Below are 21,484 nucleotides of genomic sequence, written 5' to 3' on the forward strand. Positions count from 1 at the left end.
TCGCCAGTCAAAACCCGAACCCGCAAGACCGAATTGCTCAAAATTTCTATTACTTGAGACTCGAGAGAAAATAAACCCGCGAGTTTAACGAGTTTTATTACCCGCGACCAACACTAGTTAAAATACAAACTTGAGCGCTTGGAAAAATACTGGCACTCTTGCTCATTACGAATAACACAATGATTATTAGCTGGCTTCGTGCGTTGGTCTTATTATAGTAAAGATTTAGACTAGCTTAAGTAACTAGCTTACCAGGTAAATTACTCATATTTATTGGGTAATTATTTTATAACCCATGCGAAGCCATTCATTCAGCAAGTTTAATCATAATAATCTGTCAATATTGATAGTCTCTGACCAGCCATTGAATATTGTAAGCTGATATGCATTAAAAATGTCTGACAAATGAACTAACTAGATGGGGCAACTGAAGAGTTACTGCCTATTTCCTTTTTACCTCAGTTTTATTCTTCCATCTTTCAATGGGTCTGAAGGAGAAATATGAACCAATTTTATGAACAAACAAGCTAACTAGTTGTTTCCAATGAAGTTGCAAATATTTTTTATCATTAAGTCAAATAATGATGAATATTTTAATTTCACAAAAATATAAGACATGAAATTTTCTTCAGCTTTGTTCTTCATGTTCCTGTTAACGATATGGTTTTATAGATTCCTTGTTTCACTATAGCATTCTGCTGTTTTGTTATTTTGCGCTCTAATATATTCCTATTTTGCTGCCTTAAGCATTGCTGACAAACACAATAAAATTAAAAATTGGATACATTGAGACAACCCACTAAACATTGTTGATGATTACATACTGTAAAAATTGCTTTGATTATGTAGCTGTATTACTAGCACTTTATATATACTTGTGAGCTAACCGAAATTGTTCCATAGAATGCATTTTTAGTTGACTGCAAGAAGATCTGCAAACAAATTGCGAATTCATTCTGATTACAAACTTAGTTGTTTAAATGATCTAATACTAGCTTTACTAACATGGATATGCCAAATGTTTGTACTTGCTAAACACATACACACATTTCTTGTAGACTATTTGAGCAGAGACGGCGGATGCGATGTGATTATCGACGATGTAACAACTGCGGTGAAAAAAATACATAGTATTACATCTGCAGTTGAAATGTCGATATCAATAGCAAAGTTATCTGCTTCAGCCACCACATGCACTTCATCAAAAACCCAGACAGGATCAGCTACATCGTCATCACTGACCACCTCTCAGTCACTGGAAGCAAGAATGAACATTAGAACTTTTATTTCTTGGGAAATTTGGCCTGTAATACTGCTCATAGGTGTGGCTTTAGTTGCAGGATTTGTGAGCTGGAAGAGGTGGAGAGCGAGTGACAAACATGGAAGTAAGAAAAAATAATACTCCAACCAATCTTTAATTTTTTAACATAGTTAAATATAGGTATTCCAAGTTTATCGTTCTAAACTTTTTAGTCCCTATAAAATATGAATGACGCTCATAAAAGGTAAATAATCCATTCTGAGAAAGTTTGTGTTGTAAGATTTTTATGTTATACAAAGTATAAAATATATTATTTTTATTCAGCGCTTAATCTATTTTAAGATCTTCTCAAACTCACCCTTTCTGCCCTTCAAAATGAAAAAAAAAATTAATTTTTCAGTTTAATGACTGTACATACGGTTACTGCGTATTATTGTTTTGTATCAACAACATTTCCATTTTTTTGCTTATCACTTATACTTGGTTGAGGGTTTGTGAAGGTAGTAGTCTTACATTAGGTTAAGGGGAGCGCACACCCTTAATATGAATTTCAATCAATATTTTTTCTTTTTTGTACAGCAAGGCTTATATGCAGCAAAATAAAAATATTTAGATGCTTAATATGAAGTAAAAAATACAATAGATGCCCCCACATGGCATTTTATTGAGTGAAACCAATATTTAAAGTTAACTATAAAACTCTCATTATTGAAATAGAATTTGATAGCTTTTGCTGACTTGCTGCTTTATGTTATTTGGAATTTTTTACGTAATATGAAACAAAAACTTTACATAAAACATTTATGTTCTGTGAAATTTTGTCAAAGTTCTGTCACAGTAAATGGTTTATGTAATATAGGCGTCTACTGTATAAATATTCTAAGTTTGTTCTCTTAAAATATAACACTCTAGACGGTTCCCGAAAACTCAAATGGTGTATATTTTTGATTTTTCGTTGTGATCCAGTGGTGTGAAAATCAACTCTGTATGATTTTGCAAAAACATCAGTCCAGAGGCTGGCAGTGATAAACAAAACAAAAAGCTGTTTTGAACCATCAAGTATGTGTTTTTATGTGTTTACAGGCAGCCAAGCTGAAAGGATTCAACTGAACCCTAAGCGTGACAATTTTTCCCTGGTCTTAAACTCGGGCTCTGGTAGTAAGTACTCTTTTGGTGATTCTTAAAGCAAGTTAAGATGAAACTAGTTGAACTACAGAGTGATAAGTCACATGAAAGTGCTCGATGTCCATTTGGTGTGTACTAGCGCTTGCATAGCGGTGTTATTTTTTTGATCTGCTTAATTGATGATGACATCAAAGACTTTTTCAAACAATTTTGTGACGGGCAGCTAATTCTAAATACACATCTTCAAGAGAATGTTACTCACTTTAAATGGCCTCAAAATATGATACCATAAATAACTGTATTAGCTTAAATTAAAGTATTTGTATGCATAATCTATTAGAATAAAGTTTTTATTGTTTTTAATTTTTACAGAGAATAGATTTATAAGGGCCAACAAAAAGTGCATAGAATATTAGAGTTAATTAAAAAAATAACTTTTCCGTTTTGGTTTTGTTAGTTCTTAGTTTTTTTTTAGTTTTAGGCGTTACAAAACCGATCTATAAACCCTGTAGCACTCTAAAACAAGCTTCTCTGTGGTTTTATTACAGAGAAGTATTTTTATGTTAACTTAAAATAGTCAGATTCTAAATTTTAAGCATATAACGCATTTACAATGATCAGAACATTAACATGCATTTAAAAACTTTAGCAGTTGAAGCTTTTTTTTGGATAAACTAAAGTACTCTACCAGCAAACGAAATTTTTTGCAAAACTTTCAAAAATACAAGAAGTGCAGATACTTTGTAAAATTACCATAATTACATGTATAAGTAGTACACGTTTTGCTATCCCCATTGTAACATGTATGAGATATTGAACTGCAGCACACATAGTACCAATTTGTTATTAAAATATAGTCATTATGCTCTAGCCTGAACTATCTGGTTTGAAATGATGTTCTTTTAATGTTATTCGAATATATTCACTATCTTCAAAGGTCTCTTAGATAAGTATTTGAAAATTGTTTATAGTATACTTTCTGTTTGCCATTTAATTTCATATATTTTGTATTACACATTTATTGTTTCTTTGATTTATAAACGCTTCATTATATTATAATTTTAATCTTAACAGAATCAATTAAATATGTAGTTACAATAACTAGCAATCAACATTAGTAAAAGTATGAATAATAGGAATATTAATTATATTGATAATATTAAAGATAACAAAGTAATAGCTAGATTAATAATAATGGTGATGTAATAGTGATGTGCATCCAAACATGTGTAAAACCTATATTTAAAGTAGTGGCAGGTGGGTGCATTATAGGTGTACTGCACACATACATGTACATTCTCACTAAATATTCTATGGATAAAACAATACTTTGTAACTTTATTGATCTGTGTTTTAATGTCAAATAATGCTTTAAAATTCTTAAATAGTAGTTCTAGTTGTGGTAATATAATAAGATACTTTAAATATTACTTTTACCAATGATATACAACTCTATATCTTTGGTTTACATCATTGCTGTTACTCATATTTTCATTATTTTATTCAACTGAAAACAAGCGATCCCATTTTTCAGGTTACTCAACAAAACTCATACCTTTAAAGATATTAACTATTAAAGTTTATATAATTTTTCTTGTAACTTTCTTATTCATGGCAGAAAAGAGTAAGACAGAAAATCTGTCAAGCTAGTTATGACATGAGTTGCTTCACTTCAACATACCAATCGTTATTTGGGTATCCAGACCACTGCTTTTGGTAAGATTCCTTCCTGCCCTGGACAATTGCCAATACAACTCTCTCCCGTAGAAAAACTGCCGTTGTAGTATGACTAACTTCTCTTAAATAAGAAATTTAGCAAATATTAAAAAAACTATTAACAAAGATTTAAGTTCCAGATTAGCGAGCATCGCAAAAACTTTAAAATCCATGTGTTAGAACTTTTGAGATATATAGCGTACAATTTACAGTTTTAGTTTAAAAGAGAAGTTGAGGACAATTTCTTTTTGTTTCACAAACATGTAATCATCATGAATATAATGAGCTTGAAAAGTTTATTTTTTTAAAATTATCATTGCACTTTAAATAGAAGAATAAAAAAAAATTTTAAATTTACTATTTAAGAGCATGTCAGTTGTCCTACTATGGCAGTTGTCATATGAGGGAAATTGTTCGGAGGGCAATGTTGCCGGAGCAGATGTCCTAAAACCGTTATTCGGCAGTTATTGTCAAGATTAACTTTACTGCTTTAAATTTGTTTGTATTAGTGCAGATAATGATTTTAGAGTTGTATAAATAAAGTAAGCTGTAACCAAAAAAGATTTGATAAAAAATTGATTCAAAATATTTACACCAGAGCTGTTTTTATGTTGCCTCTTTTACTCTTCAAAGCTGGCACACATCGGCTTTCTCCAACAATGATTGTAGATGTTGACACCGGAGGAACCCAGCCTGTCCCTACCAATACCGCCGTTGGTGCCACTGCCACTTTCTCTACCAATACTGCTGTTGCTGCCACTGCCACTTTCTCTACCAATACGGCTGTTGGTGCCACTGTCCCTACCAATACTGCCTCTTTCGCTGTCTCTACCAATACTGCTGTTGATACAGCCAATACTGCTGTTGCTGCTGTTACTACCCCTGTACAAGAAACTGGCTGCTGTGAGCAACCAGGTAACTATAAAAAATAATTTTTTTTAGCTAAACATTCAAACACAAAAAAAATTAAAGAAAAAACTTCACAATTACTATTGGTCAGCTACAAATAAAACAGCATTAAAAATATAGAAAAGCTTCATCCAATTTCACAATTTTTTTGTATTCCTGATGATCAATTGTTTTAATTTAGCATATATTATAATGTTATGTACAGTGGTGTGAAAAATAAATGGACCACCTTATAAAACTTGATCATTACTAGCGCTCAGCACTCAAGGTGATTAAATCCCTCATTAAGCTCCTGTTATTGAGTAGAACCTATACATAGTATACATCAAAAGGAAGGCAATTCACAGCGGGAGATTGCCAAAGAAGTAAAGGTTGCTAAAATTACTGTTTGTAACACCATCAAACGGTTCCTGGTAAAGGTGTACGATGACTGCTCGCTTTGCTTCTGTAAGATGACGAGACATGATGTCGATGTTTGACTGAATGAATCTACCAACGCTAGAAGTTCACTTTTATAGCAAGTTAGCAACTTCAAAGACAAACTATTCTGTTGCGCAAAACGTAACGACATGAGGATTGTTTCACACAACGTCTTTGATCTGAGTAGCATCACTGCTTTAATTTTGAACATAAATAAAATAGAGGTTTAATTTTATTCAAAATGAGTGAAAATGCCAAATATAATTGTTAACTTTGACTCTCTCTAAAACTTATCTAACATTGTTGTTTTAAGCTAAAATTAGTTTCATCAAGTTCTACTCATTCTAAGCTTTCTTTTGATGTATACTATGTATAGGTTCTACTCAATAACAAGAGCTTAATGAGGGATTTAATCACCTTGAGTGCTGAGCGCTAGCAATGATCAAGTTTTATAAGGTAGTCCATTTATTTTTCACACCACTGTACATAAAAAAGGCATTTATTTTTAAAGCTGCTATGCAAAACCTCTCCTTTTGTGTAATGCAGACTTTTAATAAATGTATGCTGTTGAAATGGACCAATTAAAACAAATAAGATATATATATATATATATATATATATATATATATATATATATATATATATATATATATATATATATATATATAGAGGTAAATAAAACTGGATAAACATAGATGCTGTAAACTATTTAGAAATTTAGAATATCATGCTGTGGCATATAAAATCGATGAAATCAAAACAAAACTTTAATAACTTTCTTTTAAGACTTTAATTGACCAAAACGTTTTAAAGAAAAAATTTGTCACTCAGCTTATAAAACCTATTATATTAATTGCTCTTTTTGCTACATAGTTTTCGGCAAATATTAAAAGGAAACGATTTTAGATGCTACTTTATTAACTAACTCAAACTCCTATGCAAAATCATAAAAAATCTTCAAACTTTTCATTTTAATTTTTCCATTAAGTAAAATTTTGTTATAGTATGAACAATTTTACAGCAATTTTCACTAATAAAAGAACCAAATAGAAACTAAGATAAAATTAATAGATCACTATAAATTAATTAATCACTAAATTAATATACCTCTCACATATAAATGAGTAAATACCACTCTGCATGCTTCACCAGTTTTAAAATTACATGTAGCAACAAGAAAATTGTCTTATGAATATGTTTGGAATGTTATTATTAGTATTGATTTTATCATGGGTGAATCTGTCTTATATCCCGTCATCAACCTAGTTATAGTAGACTAGAATGGACAGGAACTTCCTGAGGATGTTATCCAATCATAAAAAACGCTTTCTGTTGTACCAATGGGTATTTATTTACATTATTGTTGTTATTATTATTACTACTACTATTATATTTGTTACTATATTTACATAAGTTCTGAATAACGAAGAAGAGTACCAAGAGAGGATCCTCTGCAGAATTAGACGAAGACTTGAGATCCTTGGCAATATTCCAAGTAAGCATATTTTCTTTTCCAAACCTAAAAGCTCAAACATGCTAATTTGCATGTATTGCTTAATTTTTATAAGCAGTATTTCATGAAAGCATTAAGCTGAAAGTATAAATGGTTTAAGACCCTTGCACACTTTTTTTCTAATGCATATGATAAAACATATCAATACTTTCTGTTAAAATCTACTTAGATTTTGTATAATTTCACCGTCAATTTGTAAGCCCTTGCATAGCAGCCATTCGATTGAAGCATGCAGGTCAACATCGTGGTTATGTAGCTGTGTTTGCTAATTGCCATGGAGACATTTATTCTTCTCTTTGCGTCCTTTTTTAGAAGCATTTAATAAGAATTTTTTTGTTTTGCTTCTATTGAACCTTTCTGTGTCTTGGGCAACTGTCTACAACTTTCTCTGTTTCACGTGATAATCCTATTTGGGCTTTTACTATATGCTACAGGTCATATATTTTTCAATACAAATAAGATTGAATCACAAAATTGCATTTAACTTTATGTAATAGAAAAAGTTCTCAGCTTTTCAAAACTGCTTTCAGGATTGAAATCGTAGCGGCTTAACCCGAGATACAGCTTTTTATTAAAAGTGATGTTAGTCAACATGGTGAACGCAAAAAACTGAGAAATTTGTTTTCAATGATGATGGATTTAAAACAGTATTGTTCGTGGACGTTTAGGAAGGTCATATCAACCGCACGTTACAGACATTACATTTTCATGAATGTCGGGAATGACTTGGCTCCACAAAAGTCTAAAGCACATGAACAAGTTTCACTTTGGGAGCCTATTGTGGACTATATAAAATGTCGCATTTGTATTGAAAATGATACGACCTCTCACACATAGCATATATTATTTACTTTGAACATAGCTGTTTCATAGGAGTTTTAGACTTGCATCAGGCCTCTGTCGCTTGTGTCTTGGCCAATGTACAATTTTTTGACATTAGATTTCAAATGTAGCCTGTGTTCTGTCTTGAGTATGCTTCTGAATTTGTCGCTATTCTTCTGCAGCTCGTAAAGTTAACAGTTATGTTACTATTATTATTATTATTATCATGACTATTCTTATTATCATTGACATGTTTATAGTTATTATTGTTACTGTTATTATTACTCATCCCCATAATTCATGGTATCTTTACCTAAGCTCTGCTAGAAAGAGAAGAATGGACTGATGAGAGAAGACGCAGCTGGGATCGTTTAGTTCTCATCAATCCTGACACTGACCTTGGTAATACCTAATGTTTTATCTGAATGTAGCTAGGTTTTTCACTTCTATTCTAACAACTTTCTTGCTGATGGCTCACGATTCTTGCATCCGAGATTCGCAACATATTGTAAAATTGTTGTAGCCTATTTGCTTACGTGTATCATTGCTCAAATATATATTTGTGTTATAACCATACAACTTCAGCTTACTTGCAAATTATGTGATTATGCTGAAACGTGTGATTGCTAAATTATGCTAGTGAGTCTTATATCATATGTAGGATCATATGATATCTACAGTTACTACGAGTTCATATTTTCTTATTCTGTGTTTCCATGATGTAGATGATACAGATTTGGAGTTGTGTGCACATTGAGTTATTGTGCAATAAGAGTTTTAATAGACATTCACATGATGCATATTATCGCCGGCGCTTTGTTAAAAAAAAAAAGGATTCCTGCTTCAGAGCTCACAGCGGCGCATTTAGAACCACTCAAGCCGAATTAAGAAGGACTGAAGGATTGAAAATGTTTAAAATGGAATAGCTTGCGTGGCAGTTTCTTGCGCATTAGTGGTGTTTCCATCATAGATCGTGTATGAGCTTACATGTACTAGTTTCAACAATTCTTTTATGTGATAAATCAAAGTAAATGGTTTGCCCTGGCTTCAAATTTACTTGCAAAAGCAAAAGTCATTGTTAACTTGACATACAAAATTACAACTCATCTGGTGTTAGCAGCATCAAGACATCTCATGCTAACAAAAAATTAATTAACTTAGTTGTCTACAGAAATAAGAAATTTTAATAGCAGGCCAACATTGACTTTTTAAAAAAACCTTTTGAGCTAAAAAAAGGAAAGAAACATAGTATTGAATATTGACTTATTTAATATAAGTTTAAACATGGGAAAGGTGAAGTTGTTTGCCCCTTTATATAGTCAAGTAGAGCTGTCTTTTGAATTTCTGACGCTAAGTCTATTGATAGAAGTGCTATGTAGCGGTTGAATTTAGTACAACTCCTAATGCACCCATTATGAGAGAAATGGTTTTGATAGTCATTCTCCGCATAGCCTGAATCTCAGCCTCTAGGTTCTTATATTTAGATTGTTTCTTTGTAGCTTTCACACAGTTGACAACAAATAAATCCAAATCTACTGTAAATTTTTATGTAACTTTAATAGTACAGCTTCTAAATTTTAAAAGCAACCTTGTGGGTTTATGACATAACCATTTATTGTTACCTATGTGTAGCTGTCTAGCTGTGAAACTAACAACAAGCCTTACTATAATAAGCACCGTGTCCTTCCATCCGAAGCCATATTTGGTGGCTAAGAAAAACGATTGCATTTTACGAGATTTGTACCGACACATTCAGCTTTGCTGCACTGCATGCCACCTCCAGCACCAATTATTCACTTTTTACTATTTCAGAATTAATGTTCAGATAGTTATTTTCCGTGTTTTATCGGCAAGCATGATAATCTCTCAGCACACTAGACTTCTATGGTAATAACATTAATAGTAATTGTGCATCAATAATAATATTACCCCCTGTATATAAAGTAAATGTAAGTTTCTGTTTAGCTTATAGCTGCTGCCGCTCATAATACTTTTCATCATCAATTAAAGTAATGATTGAACTTATTTTCATATACGTCTATATCTATTTCTCAAAGTATGTCCGTGTGTTGTTGTATGTCAGTATATCTGTCGGTTTTCCGGCTATAGCTACTATTGGAACAGCGAAGCTGGACAACAATGCAGACGCAAAGGCATGGCTTACCGTCATTGGAAGCCTAGCCTTATTAACTAGCTTTGTGGAATTTTCCATTGGCAATATGCCAGGCTACTAGCTTGAAAGGTACGGTTGTTTGACAAAGTTTTAAAACCTTTACGGTTGTTTTTAATTTTCTCCTAATTTATTTCAACTACACAAAACACTTCTCTCATGATATGTAGTTCGAAAGTAAGAATGAGAAACGTTGTTATATGTTAAATATAAATCCAATTTCTGTCCAAAGACTTTTTTATTACCCGGGCAACGCTGAGTGGTACAGCTAGTATGATATAATATCAAGTTCAACATTCACCTCTTTAAATATATGTCACTATATATTTGTAGAGGAAAGAGAGCAGCTTGAGAACACACCTCCTTCAAATGAATACACTTGAGTAAACTTTAAAGTTACTCTCCAAAACAATTGAGATCTATTCAACATTCAACCAAATCCTTATGCAAATGTTGCTCAGAACATGTCTATTGATGGTATAACTGTTTTCTTCTCAAAAATTTATTGTGAAGTTCAGTTTATGTCAAATTAACTTCTGGTAGCCTTAACATGTTTGATACGTCTTTTGACACATCTATCAGCTGAAGCTATCTTAGAGTGCTCCTTGGGAATAAAAGAGCTCGGTTATTGGACAGTAAAGCGATAACTACAATGAAAAAATTATTATTTCCTTTGCCTTCCACCTCTCAATGCACACTAAACAAAAAGAATCGACTTTATGTCATTGTTATAACCATATAACTGCAACATACTAATTATTGCAAATAGTAAACTGAACTTTGTTTGTACGAGCGGACCTCAGTTCTCGGAATGAAGATGATTAATAGTGTTTCTCTCCTGTACCTGGGAGTACAGTGTGGAGCTAAGCCATGATCCCAATAACTAATGTGAAAGAAATGTAGAAATCAATGATTGCTTCTATTTACCACATTTTAACCAGTACAATATTCTAGGCTACGCCATATTGGATGTACAAGTCAGCCTAATATTTTTCCTCGGGTGCTATTTTTGGTCACTTCATTCAATTAGAATTCATTGCCAGACATTACTTGATGACCGGTTGAAAGAGAGCAGACAACCTATGCATAATCAAGAATGTGTTATGTGTATTTTCATTAGATGAACTTTATAGTAATTAATACTAAGTCATCAAGGTTTTCCTCTAAGTAGAAAGAACTCATTAAAAGAAGCAATACTACATGTAAGTACACGAACTGGGTTCTTCAAAACATCTCAGTCAAACAATTCTGGTATGCCTAACCGTAGTAATTATTGGAAACCGTGTTTTACAGTTAGTCATGACCTGGAAATTCCCGCTAAGTTCCTGCCTTGTCTAAATTTGAGGTACTGCCTCATGGGTTTTCCAAATAATCATCATAGCAGCGTGTCTTTTTTTGTGCGGGACGTAGTTGTAGACTTATTTAGATTGCTCAACCTTGAACGTACAACGTAGTTGGAAGTACAGCGATTACTACACATTTTCTTTCTCTTTGGCTTTTTAGATAAGGAACTAGATTTTACCTACTCACTCGCCGCCCGTTGTTGACATCGAATAGGCGCGAGCGTTCATCGATAACACGCTTTAGAATATTTGTAGAAAAGCTACAGTCAAGAGAGAACACAGACAACCGGTTTTTGTAAGCGTACATAGTACTAATATCTAATATATAAAGCACCAATATAAAACACACAGGTAAGTAGTTACTGTTAGTTTACATAGTATTTAACAGCCAGATTTGTTATTCATGTCATAAGTATCAGTGTGGTTAATTAACTTATCTTCATGTAGCATTTCCTTCTACATAGTGTCCACTCATATCAAGATATACAAAACGATGTTTAGTGTCAATTTCGATGTTGGTATTGGGGCCAGCGTGTTCTCCACTAGAGCATGACGTTGGTGGTATTTGCGTTAAAAGCACGTTTTGTGTTATTTGCGTTGGTTGTTGGTTGAATGCATTCATATTGCGTGCACGTTGTAGTTTCATTTTTCTGGCATATTTTTCTTAATTTTGTTAAGTTATTCGAACTGATATGATTTCTAGCAGATAAAAGCAAAAAAATATAATTTAAAATAGCCTAGTTGCCGTACAATGTTTTACTTTCGTGAATCTCAACACTGACTCAACAGCACAGGTGTCCTTTAGCGGGATAGTGCCGAAGCCGACTCCTCGCCGTAGTCTACACACACAAAAAACAACAGTCTTTTTTGTGTGTGTAGACTGCGGCCCGGCACCGGCTTCAGCAATATCCCGCTAAAGGACACCTGTGCTCAACAGCGACTGTACGATTAAACTACTTGGGAAAAGGCTTGATTACTACTTGTGATCGATATATGAAACTGCGAGGGATGTGGACCATGCTGCACCATGCATAATGTCGGTCCTTTGAAGCTTCAGTTCGTGTAGCCTGTGCTTTATAACCATTTATTTGGCTATTACAATGGATGGAATGCTTTTCAAAGGTCATTAGTCAATGAAATAATTGTGACAACCGCTAATTTGTGCAACGAATAGTTGCCATCTATTATTTGATGTAACAACAGAAAAAGACTTTTCATGATGTAAGTTGGTGTCACCCTCTTTTAAACCTGAAGACTTCCTCGGTTCACTTTTCCAAGAAGTAAGATATCACATTTTCTTAAGACCTTACTTGGCAGTCCTGCTTCCTATTATATAGGCTGTCATTTACCCATCCAAAGTTGAGAATGCTTTCAAATTGATTGTTTGAGTGACTTAACTATCCAAAATTGCTTACTGCTAAAGCTTTCTAATGTATGTAGTACCTTGATCACAAGTCAAAGTGACTGGTAGCTCACAATTGCCAGCAACCTGATCAAGTTTAATTAATTTTTAGCTGGTAAATAGCCTAACCAACATTTAGCATTTCAGCAATTGTACATTTCATATTTGTTGGTATTAAGCATTGCTGTTTCCATTAAAGTGTGTATTAGCTTGTTTACAATACCTCTTTTGATGTAATCCAACTTTCAGAGTTTGAACTCGCACCAGCAAAAGTAAATGGACCATTCAAGTGATGAAAAACTAATTTCTAGCATCATTTTTTAAATTTGCTAAAAAGTTGTAGCGGAAAAGCTATCTTAAACTGACATAAAATTTAATCAAGATGAAATGAGAGATTATGGATGACGCCAGAGAAAGTATCATATGGTAAATGTCTCTGTGGTTGATTAATAACCTTGACCTGAGCTTCTCCATTTGTAATGAGAATATCTGCTTCTTCTGTTCTTCTTTAGTAGCTCACAGCTACACACTCCATACTCACAATGAGACACAAACAGTATGTTTATTCATCTGACACTAGTAATACGAACTAACCAAGCTTTGTTGTAGGGCACACCAGACACATAGCATTCCTAAAAGACAAGATCAATGCTTGCTTAAGCTTGGAAATATAGAGTCAACTTCGTTTGTATGTGAGTATGGTGTGAACATTTAGGAGAGGAATTCGCATGGCTGTGCTAGCAGAGCAAGTTGGATTGTGCTAGAGATTCCCTTTGCTAAGCTCTGTGTACATGTACTAGTTGCGATAAGTCAATACGTTTGCATTGAAATAGTGGTCGGAAATTATCTAGATAACTACAGGTTGGAGATTAGACAACTTGCTCACTATTCACCCTTTCTTAGTACACATAGCGCCTCAGCAATTTCATTATGTAGTTGACGAGGGCTGGCATCCTTGTACAGCAGGTGCTCCTACAACGTAAACAGTCGGTTTCAGGAACGTTTACGATACAGGGATTTTACATTATACAAACTGTAAACTACATGTAAATTGTCTAATCCACTCCAAGATATTTCCAAACTTACCCCTTTAGCCATACAGAAAAGAAAAAAATAGACTTTACTGTTTAATTCATGGACAGTACCGTAACTGCAGTATTATTGGTTTGCATCGACAATTTTTCTCCTTTTTCTGATCAACTTCACTGGTTTTATAGACCAGACCAAGACTGCGGTAATTTTACAATAAGTTGAGTGGGACTGCATATTTTTGACCTTCATTTACAACGATTTGCTTATTTTTTCTAAACAACCAAGTCTATTATGCTAAACAAAGCTAATAACAAATATTTTTTATGCCTACAATAAAGCGAAACAAAATATCTTTGTTATAAAATGAATGGTACTACCTGTTCGTCGTCTATCTCTATGTTGTGGTCAAAGTTAGGATAAAAGATAACTTTTGACGATATTCCTACTTGTAACATTCAGAACAATTGCTCAGCTACCCTATTTTCTGTTTTGTCGACACATCCGACGAACTATCACGACGAACTAGAGTGTCAAGGAAGTTGTATATATAATAAATCATAACGCTATACGCATGTCATTTTTTCTCTCCCAAAGTTGGCGATATAGGTTATCATTCAAATGGAATTTGAGAACTCAAAATGACTTAACACTTTACGTTATGGGCTTTTTTTTACATAGTTCGAAGCAAAAACTTCACATAAATTATTTACAGTATTTGGAAGTTACTTGATAGAAGGTATATATTAAAGGAGCATCGACTGTGTAAGGGATAAGAACCGAACTGGAAAACTAGCGTTCATATATTACGGTAGGTTAGCTGTTGCGTAGTCAAACTTACGGGTTTCATACAGAAGTTATTAAGGTATTAATATACTGAGTGTTGGGCTGGCCTGGCTGAGCAATCACCTCACTACTAACCTGTGATTATGGTGAACTCTTTAAAGGTGTTTAGGATAAAAGTGTCATGTCATTGGATGGCTTGAGACTTGAGGAATGGTCGCCCCACAAGGACTAAGTGTGTCCTCCAAAACAGTGGTTCTTAGCTTAAGCTCGATCAAACCGTAAGGGTTCGGTGAGTTTTCAAGGGTTTGCTGGAGGTCTTTTAAAGACAACAGCAGAGTCATACTGATTTGCTAGTTTGTGTCTTTAGGAAAAGATGTAATTTGTTATGAGATCATGCATAGTATTGGTTTTGTTCTTTGAATGCATTGGGGTTAAAGCCCTGCGTTGTACTGTAAAACGTATGCCTGTCTTGAATGTGAAAAAAATCATACATGTAGGGCCTATGTTTTTTTTTAAATAAAAAATGGTTCGATGCAAGCGCTTATGAAACTGGTGGAATTCAGTACATCATCTAACAAGATTAAGAACCACTGCTATAAAATAATCCTGTGGATTATCCTTCACGTAAGCTCATTGGGTGATCCCCACATGGTCGCCTGGGTGATCTCCCATGAGGCCATAGTGATCTCCCATATGGACCACATGAATTGCCAATGAAGCTTACATGAATGATAATCCATGAGGCCTGTCTAAATGTTCTCTTAGAAGCATGTATGAACGATTTGCACTAAAAGGAGAATTCAATTGCTTGATCCATTTACCAGCTTTACTTTCGAAGTACCGGCGTATCAGCTATGAAGTACAATAGCATGACTGTTTACTTATGTTATTGGCTGCATAAGGTTATCAAACAAGAGCCTGTATTTAGTTGAATTGCTGCTTGTTTGTTGTTGTTGCCTGCATTGTGCACTTTGAATGTTGTTATCTTGCTTTGCTTGCCTGTTTTAGTTTTCTCCAACCCCATCATGTTGTACTGTCTCCCTATTGTAACGATGTCTATGGAAAAGCTTGTACTGCTAATCTTTGCCTTTATTTCATCCTCGCATTCAGCAATAACATCAACTACCCCGGTGGATGTACAGAGGTGAATGTTTACACTCGCTATGGCTTGACACTTTAGTTGAGTAACCTTCATTTAGTGGCAGTTTAAGAGTGAGTGAATACTTACATTTACTTGGTTTGCATGCTTCAGAGATATTTTTAGTTGGAGTTACTAGTTCTTTGACAGTGTACTTGCAAGTTTTCTGTACCAAATTCATGAATTTTAGTTTATTTTCATGCTAAAACTAGAGTTGGTTAAGTAACTAATTAACTATGGTGTATTACTGCTGATTTACTGTTTATGTTCGCTTGAAGTTCTTCATATTTTCCATTTGAGTAGTGGTGAATTTTTAGTTTTGGCTTTAAATTAAAACTAGCACACTGGCAGTCCAATGCCCTGTGCGAGATTGGCAGGAGTTTAAATTGTCGGTCTACCATCATGAATGTTGTGAGTTTAAATCATATATGATGCAATTTTTTCCCAACATCCAGCTGTGGCTTCATACAGATGGACGAACACGGCTCTTATTATAGGAAAGATTGAAATCTTTTTCTTATATCAAACAACTGCAAAGTTGCTATAGAAACTACAATAACTAGATATTAATGACATCAGATAAAATTATTTAGGCATGTTCATTTCATCGAAAGTCTGCCCATAGAATAAACTTACTGTTCCAAATAGTAAGCTGTCAAAAAAACTTTTTTGCGAAGTTTTTTGCGCTGTTTTATGCATAAGTAATACACAAACTGTATGTCAGTGTGTTAGATGGTATATTATACATGTCAAGGCTACGAGAAGCTTTTTTCAACCGACAAACAATAAACATGTGACGTTTAAGTTGTACTGTTTCAGACGACACAGGAAGTTTCATTATTGTTACACAGACTCTTTCATTATTGGAGACTGGACCCATTGCAGTTCCATTTTGACTTGTATGAGAAGTACCTGTAACCAAAAGGAAGCAATTTTAAATATAAATTCTTGATAAAAATTATGTGCACTCTTCCCTCTTATGCTTTCAGAAGGACCAAATTTTTTTCAACAAAACGACGCTCGGTAGGAACGCTTATGATCGCTTGAAATTTTTGGTGTTGTACCCAACTTTGGCTTGCTTATCTACTACTGTTTAACATCTTAGCTGCTGAATATTACTCGCAGACTTTAAACTTTGGCTCATCCAAAACTCATCTAAATAAATGTTATTAGGCCAATTAGTAACTAAATTATAACCTAAAAGTCCGGATGTACGAATGTGAAATTAAATGAAAAATTTTCCAAAATCTGTTGATACAGACTTTTGCTCAGCCCTCCTGACTGAAGTCATCACATTGTGCTTTTTTGTTCTTGTTAGAAAACACATTTTAATTGAGCAAATTAAGCGTGCAGGATTTGAAGGTTTTTATGAAGCTGATGCATTTGAGAGATTGGTCGGCTGCATCCTATCAGGTGGATGAAAATACAAAAAAGTCAATTCAATCAGGTTTTAGAACTTACCAAATGATATCAGTTGATCAGACAGAAAATAATTAAATGATGGAAGTGTTGGAAGTTTTCAGAGTTGAAATTAGGCTTGTGTAGCTGCTCCATACTAACTGCAATTGATTTCGCTGAGATCTGCTTACTTTGCGAGTTTTGTTTGGGCTGCAGTATTGACAACTGTTCAAACTATAATTTGCTCTGAATATCAAACATTGTAGGGTCATAAAGCTGTTAAACCTCTGAATTTGTGACTAATTGTAAAATGGAACACCTCAAGAAGTACATACAAATTTTGATTTTTTAAAAATGTATATAAAAATATTTAAATGAAATCACAATAGAGCCCCACGATAAAAAGGATTGAAAAATACAACATCACCCTTTAATTGAATGCCACCTCTCTTTGCCGCACGACTTTACATTCTTTGATATTTATGAATTCATAATAGAAAGTGATCAGTGTATAGCTTGTGCTTATGGACAGTCATAAAATAATAAAAAAACAAGTTTTCTTTCACTAGTGATTAGCAAACTATTGTTATAGGAAAAATTGCCAAAAACCCTCTAAGATGAATATATATATTTTCATATATACATGTATATCATTTCAAAGTAATTGAGTTAAAAGAAGACCTCTAAATTCTTCGAGTTGCCACGAGAAGTTTCTGTCAGAAATCATCTAGTTATATATGTAACTAGACAATATCTATATATACCAGTGTATATAATCATGATTCTCAAAGTTTGTTTGTGTTTATCCAGCTTTAGCTATTAAAACTTGGAATAAAGAATCCGTATCGCAGAAGATTGTATTTCGAACCCTCCCATTATGACTCCGTTATGACTCTGTGTCATGGAAGGCGGTAGCATAATTTTATGTGTGCTCAATCGTGAGAGAAAGTGCTTAGCTTTTCTTAGTGAACCTATTCAAATTATCCATTGGCAATGTGCCAGGCTAATATCAAGTGGCAGGCAACTACATTACTTCTCATTGTTTATAAGCTGATTTTTAATACCTGTGCACTGAGGACCACTTCGCTAGTGCTGATATATATGACTATATACATATGTGACTATATATATATATATATATATATGATATATATATATATATATGTATATATATATATATATATATATATATATATATATATATATATGACTACATATATACATGTAGTCAAAGCTGCATAATTGCAAATTATCTAATTATGCTGCAATGTATAGTTGGTGAATTATTATGCAAGCGAGTATAAAGGTACGACCACACGTAATGATTTTTTCGTTGATTTTTAGTTCTGACCAAAATCATAAAGTGAATGAAAAACACAGAATTAATCCGTTGAAATTCACAGAATTGTCAAAGCTGTGCATGCGCACCGAAATCGTTGGCGAAACGCTTTTAATCAGTTAAACAAATTATTAGCGAGCACGATTCTAGCAACTTTTGCAATTTATATAGTCCAAGATGAGTATTCCGACACACAATAAAAGTACCAGCGCAATTCCACATAGTACATACGATGCGACTGCCTAGATTGCCCCATTATTGATTCTTTATCGTTTGAACACTATGGCTACAAATCGTTTCTTTTTTAATAATAACAATTTTTTAGCAGCGAATTTTTCGTTGCAGGAGGTGCAATCTGTAGCGTAATCAAGTCAGTTGCGTGTCAGTTCTTGTGTGTCGCGTTATGTACCTCAGACAATATAGATTGCAAAAGCTGCTAGATTCGTGCTCGCTAATAATTTGTTTAGCCAATTAGAATTGTTTCGTCAATAATCACGGTGTACATGCACAGTTCTGTGAATTTCGGCTTAATAATTCTGCGTTTTTCGTTCATTTCGTGATTTCGGTTAGAATCAACATAAACAATTGTTGCATGTGGCCGTACCTTGAGATCATAGATAGGATCACATGATACCTTCGATTATCATGACTTTCCATTTTCCTGTTCTCTATGTTTCCATGACAAAGATGATGCAGATTTGGAGTTGTGCACACGTTGAGTTGTCGAGCAAAAAGTGTTTCAATGGGCATTTGCATGATACGGATTAATCCTGGTGGCTTGCTAGAAAAAGATTGCTATGCCAGAAGTTATAACGGCGCATTCCTAACTGCTAAAATCGATATAAGAACTACCGAAGTGTGAAAAATATTTAAAATGGAATAGCTTGTACGACATTTTCTTGCGCATCATCCACTAGTAGCATTTCCATTATTATTTACTAGTAGCATTTCCATCATTATCCACTAGTAGCGTTTAAATTATTATCCACTAGTAGCGTTTCCATTATTATCCACTAGTAGCGTTTCCATCATTATCCTCTAGTAGCGTTTCCATCATTATCCACTAGTAGCGTTTCCATTATTATCCACTAGTAGCATTTCCATTATTATCCACTAGTAGCATATCGAGCATTATCGACTAGTAGCGTTTCCATTATTATCCACTAGTAGCGTTTCCATTATTATCCACTAGTAGCGTTGCCATCATTATCCACTAGTAGCATTTCCATCATTATCCACTAGTAGCGTTTCTATCATTATCCACAAGTAGCGTTTCCATCATTTGCCAGCGTGAACCGTTTTATCTAGAAATCCATGTAACAAAACTCGCTTGACTAGCGGATTTTCGTTGTTTCCAACTTGCAGACTAACCCGGTCATGGCAAAATTGTGATTAAAATTTCTGCTGTTCGCTGTCATTCTTTATTTACCTGTTATTCTAATAACTACCAAACATGTTGATAGATATTTATTACGAAGGTCCAGTACCAATTCAGTTTTGAGAGTTCATCATAAGTTAAGGTCTGGTACAGCACCTGCAGTTCAAATATTTTTGTTGTCAATATTTGAGCTCAACTTATGATGTTGCTGCTAACAGAAAGTACACACAGGTCTGTACACACAGCACTTGTGGTTGCTAGAGTTAATAAGTTTTTATTGCAAATAGTAAACTTTCCTTTGTTTGAACTAGCAGACATCAGCTCTCAGTGTTTCTCTCCTGTAGCTGGGAATGCAGTTCGGAGCTGAGCACTTACACCGACAGCTTTTGCGACATAAAGGGAGAAATCAAAGGTTGCTTCTATTTAGCCCTTTTTGGCCAGTATAAAAGCTGTGCAGGCGTCTGCAATGGAGTTCAGGTCGACTCTCTGACCGATGAGCCAAGATGCCGAAAGGATTGCCCTAGTAAGTTTTGAGCGCAACTAAGGAAGTTTTTAAAGTTCTGATGCTTAAAAAGGTTAATGCAGAAAAATGAGAATTTTTTTAGAGATGCCGAATAGTAGTTTTGCAAAGATATTAAATAAATTTACTTTAACGTAAAGTTACTATTATTATTTATTTATTATTAAGTTATTATTATGATTAATAAGCAAAAATGAATACACCAAGGTGGACACACGGTGCTCTTAGCACTGATCCGCGTAAGTGCTACTTAGTTATTTAAACCTAAAACATGAGGCTTTATCGTTAGTGGTTGCTATAATTCACTTTACGAAAACAAAATTAAAAATAGTAAAAAAAATTTTGGTTATATATTTTCACCAACAAGCTTTTGAATACTTAAGTTTTTAAATGATTTTTAGATGTCAGGTTTGTTGTATTTTTTGCCATTCATAGAGTCATGCAACTTCCCATAGTAGGGACTGTTAATAGCCTTGTAAAAGAACGTCTCTTTGAATGACACCTTGATTAGAACCCCATTTTAGAAAAAGGGTTGAAGAATAGAGCACCACCTTTTAATTGACCGCCACTTTGGCATTCTTTGCTCTTTATAAACCCATAATGAAAAGTGATCAGTAGAAAAGTTTCCACACAATGATACTAATAATGACTCGGTTACATCAATAACAATTAATTCTTTCACTGTTGCCGTAATGGTTGCCATGATTTTAGTGACGGTGTACCCAAGCGGATCGATTGGCACAATCATCAGAACTAAACTCTGATTCAAAGTCACTAAGGTCTAAATTATATCCATTGTTTCAGATTAATCTATAATGTGGTTTACAATCTTGCCTAAAGACTAAAGATTTTGGATGAACAATGACGATACTCTTCAGGAACACCGGACGACATAATAGCAGCCATTGTTATGGCGTGTTCTAATTTTATAACCTTTCAAACGTTTCTAACCGAAATGTAACAGAAATTTATCAATTTTCTAGGTGTTCATGTTCGAAGTTTTAGAATTCATTTTCAGTTCAAAGGTTAGTAGTAGAAATAGAGCACCCGCAGCGACAGCCATATAACGATAACAATAGTGGTTTATTTGAGAACGGCTTAAGATGCTCTCATGCTCTCATTGCATCGAATTTATGACAAAGTAAATAGAGCTGTTCCCTTCTATGCTATCTAGAGCAAGCTGTGACTCATAACCGCTGTCCGTTTCAGTAGATT

General features: G+C 33.9%; 1 long non-coding RNA gene across 1 annotated transcript; it reads left to right on the forward strand.

Annotated features, from left to right (window-relative positions):
• Positions 1 to 11,544: 11,544 nt before the first annotated feature.
• Positions 11,545 to 20,262, forward strand: LOC137405436 (uncharacterized). The gene is made up of 4 exons (XR_010979757.1): positions 11,545 to 11,574; positions 13,291 to 13,369; positions 15,505 to 15,640; positions 20,094 to 20,262. It is a non-coding gene; the product is annotated as an uncharacterized lncRNA (long non-coding RNA).
• Positions 20,263 to 21,484: the final 1,222 nt, after the last annotated feature.

Source organism: Watersipora subatra, chromosome 9 (assembly GCF_963576615.1).
Source record: "Watersipora subatra chromosome 9, tzWatSuba1.1, whole genome shotgun sequence".
NCBI lineage: Eukaryota > Metazoa > Bryozoa > Gymnolaemata > Cheilostomatida > Watersiporidae > Watersipora > Watersipora subatra.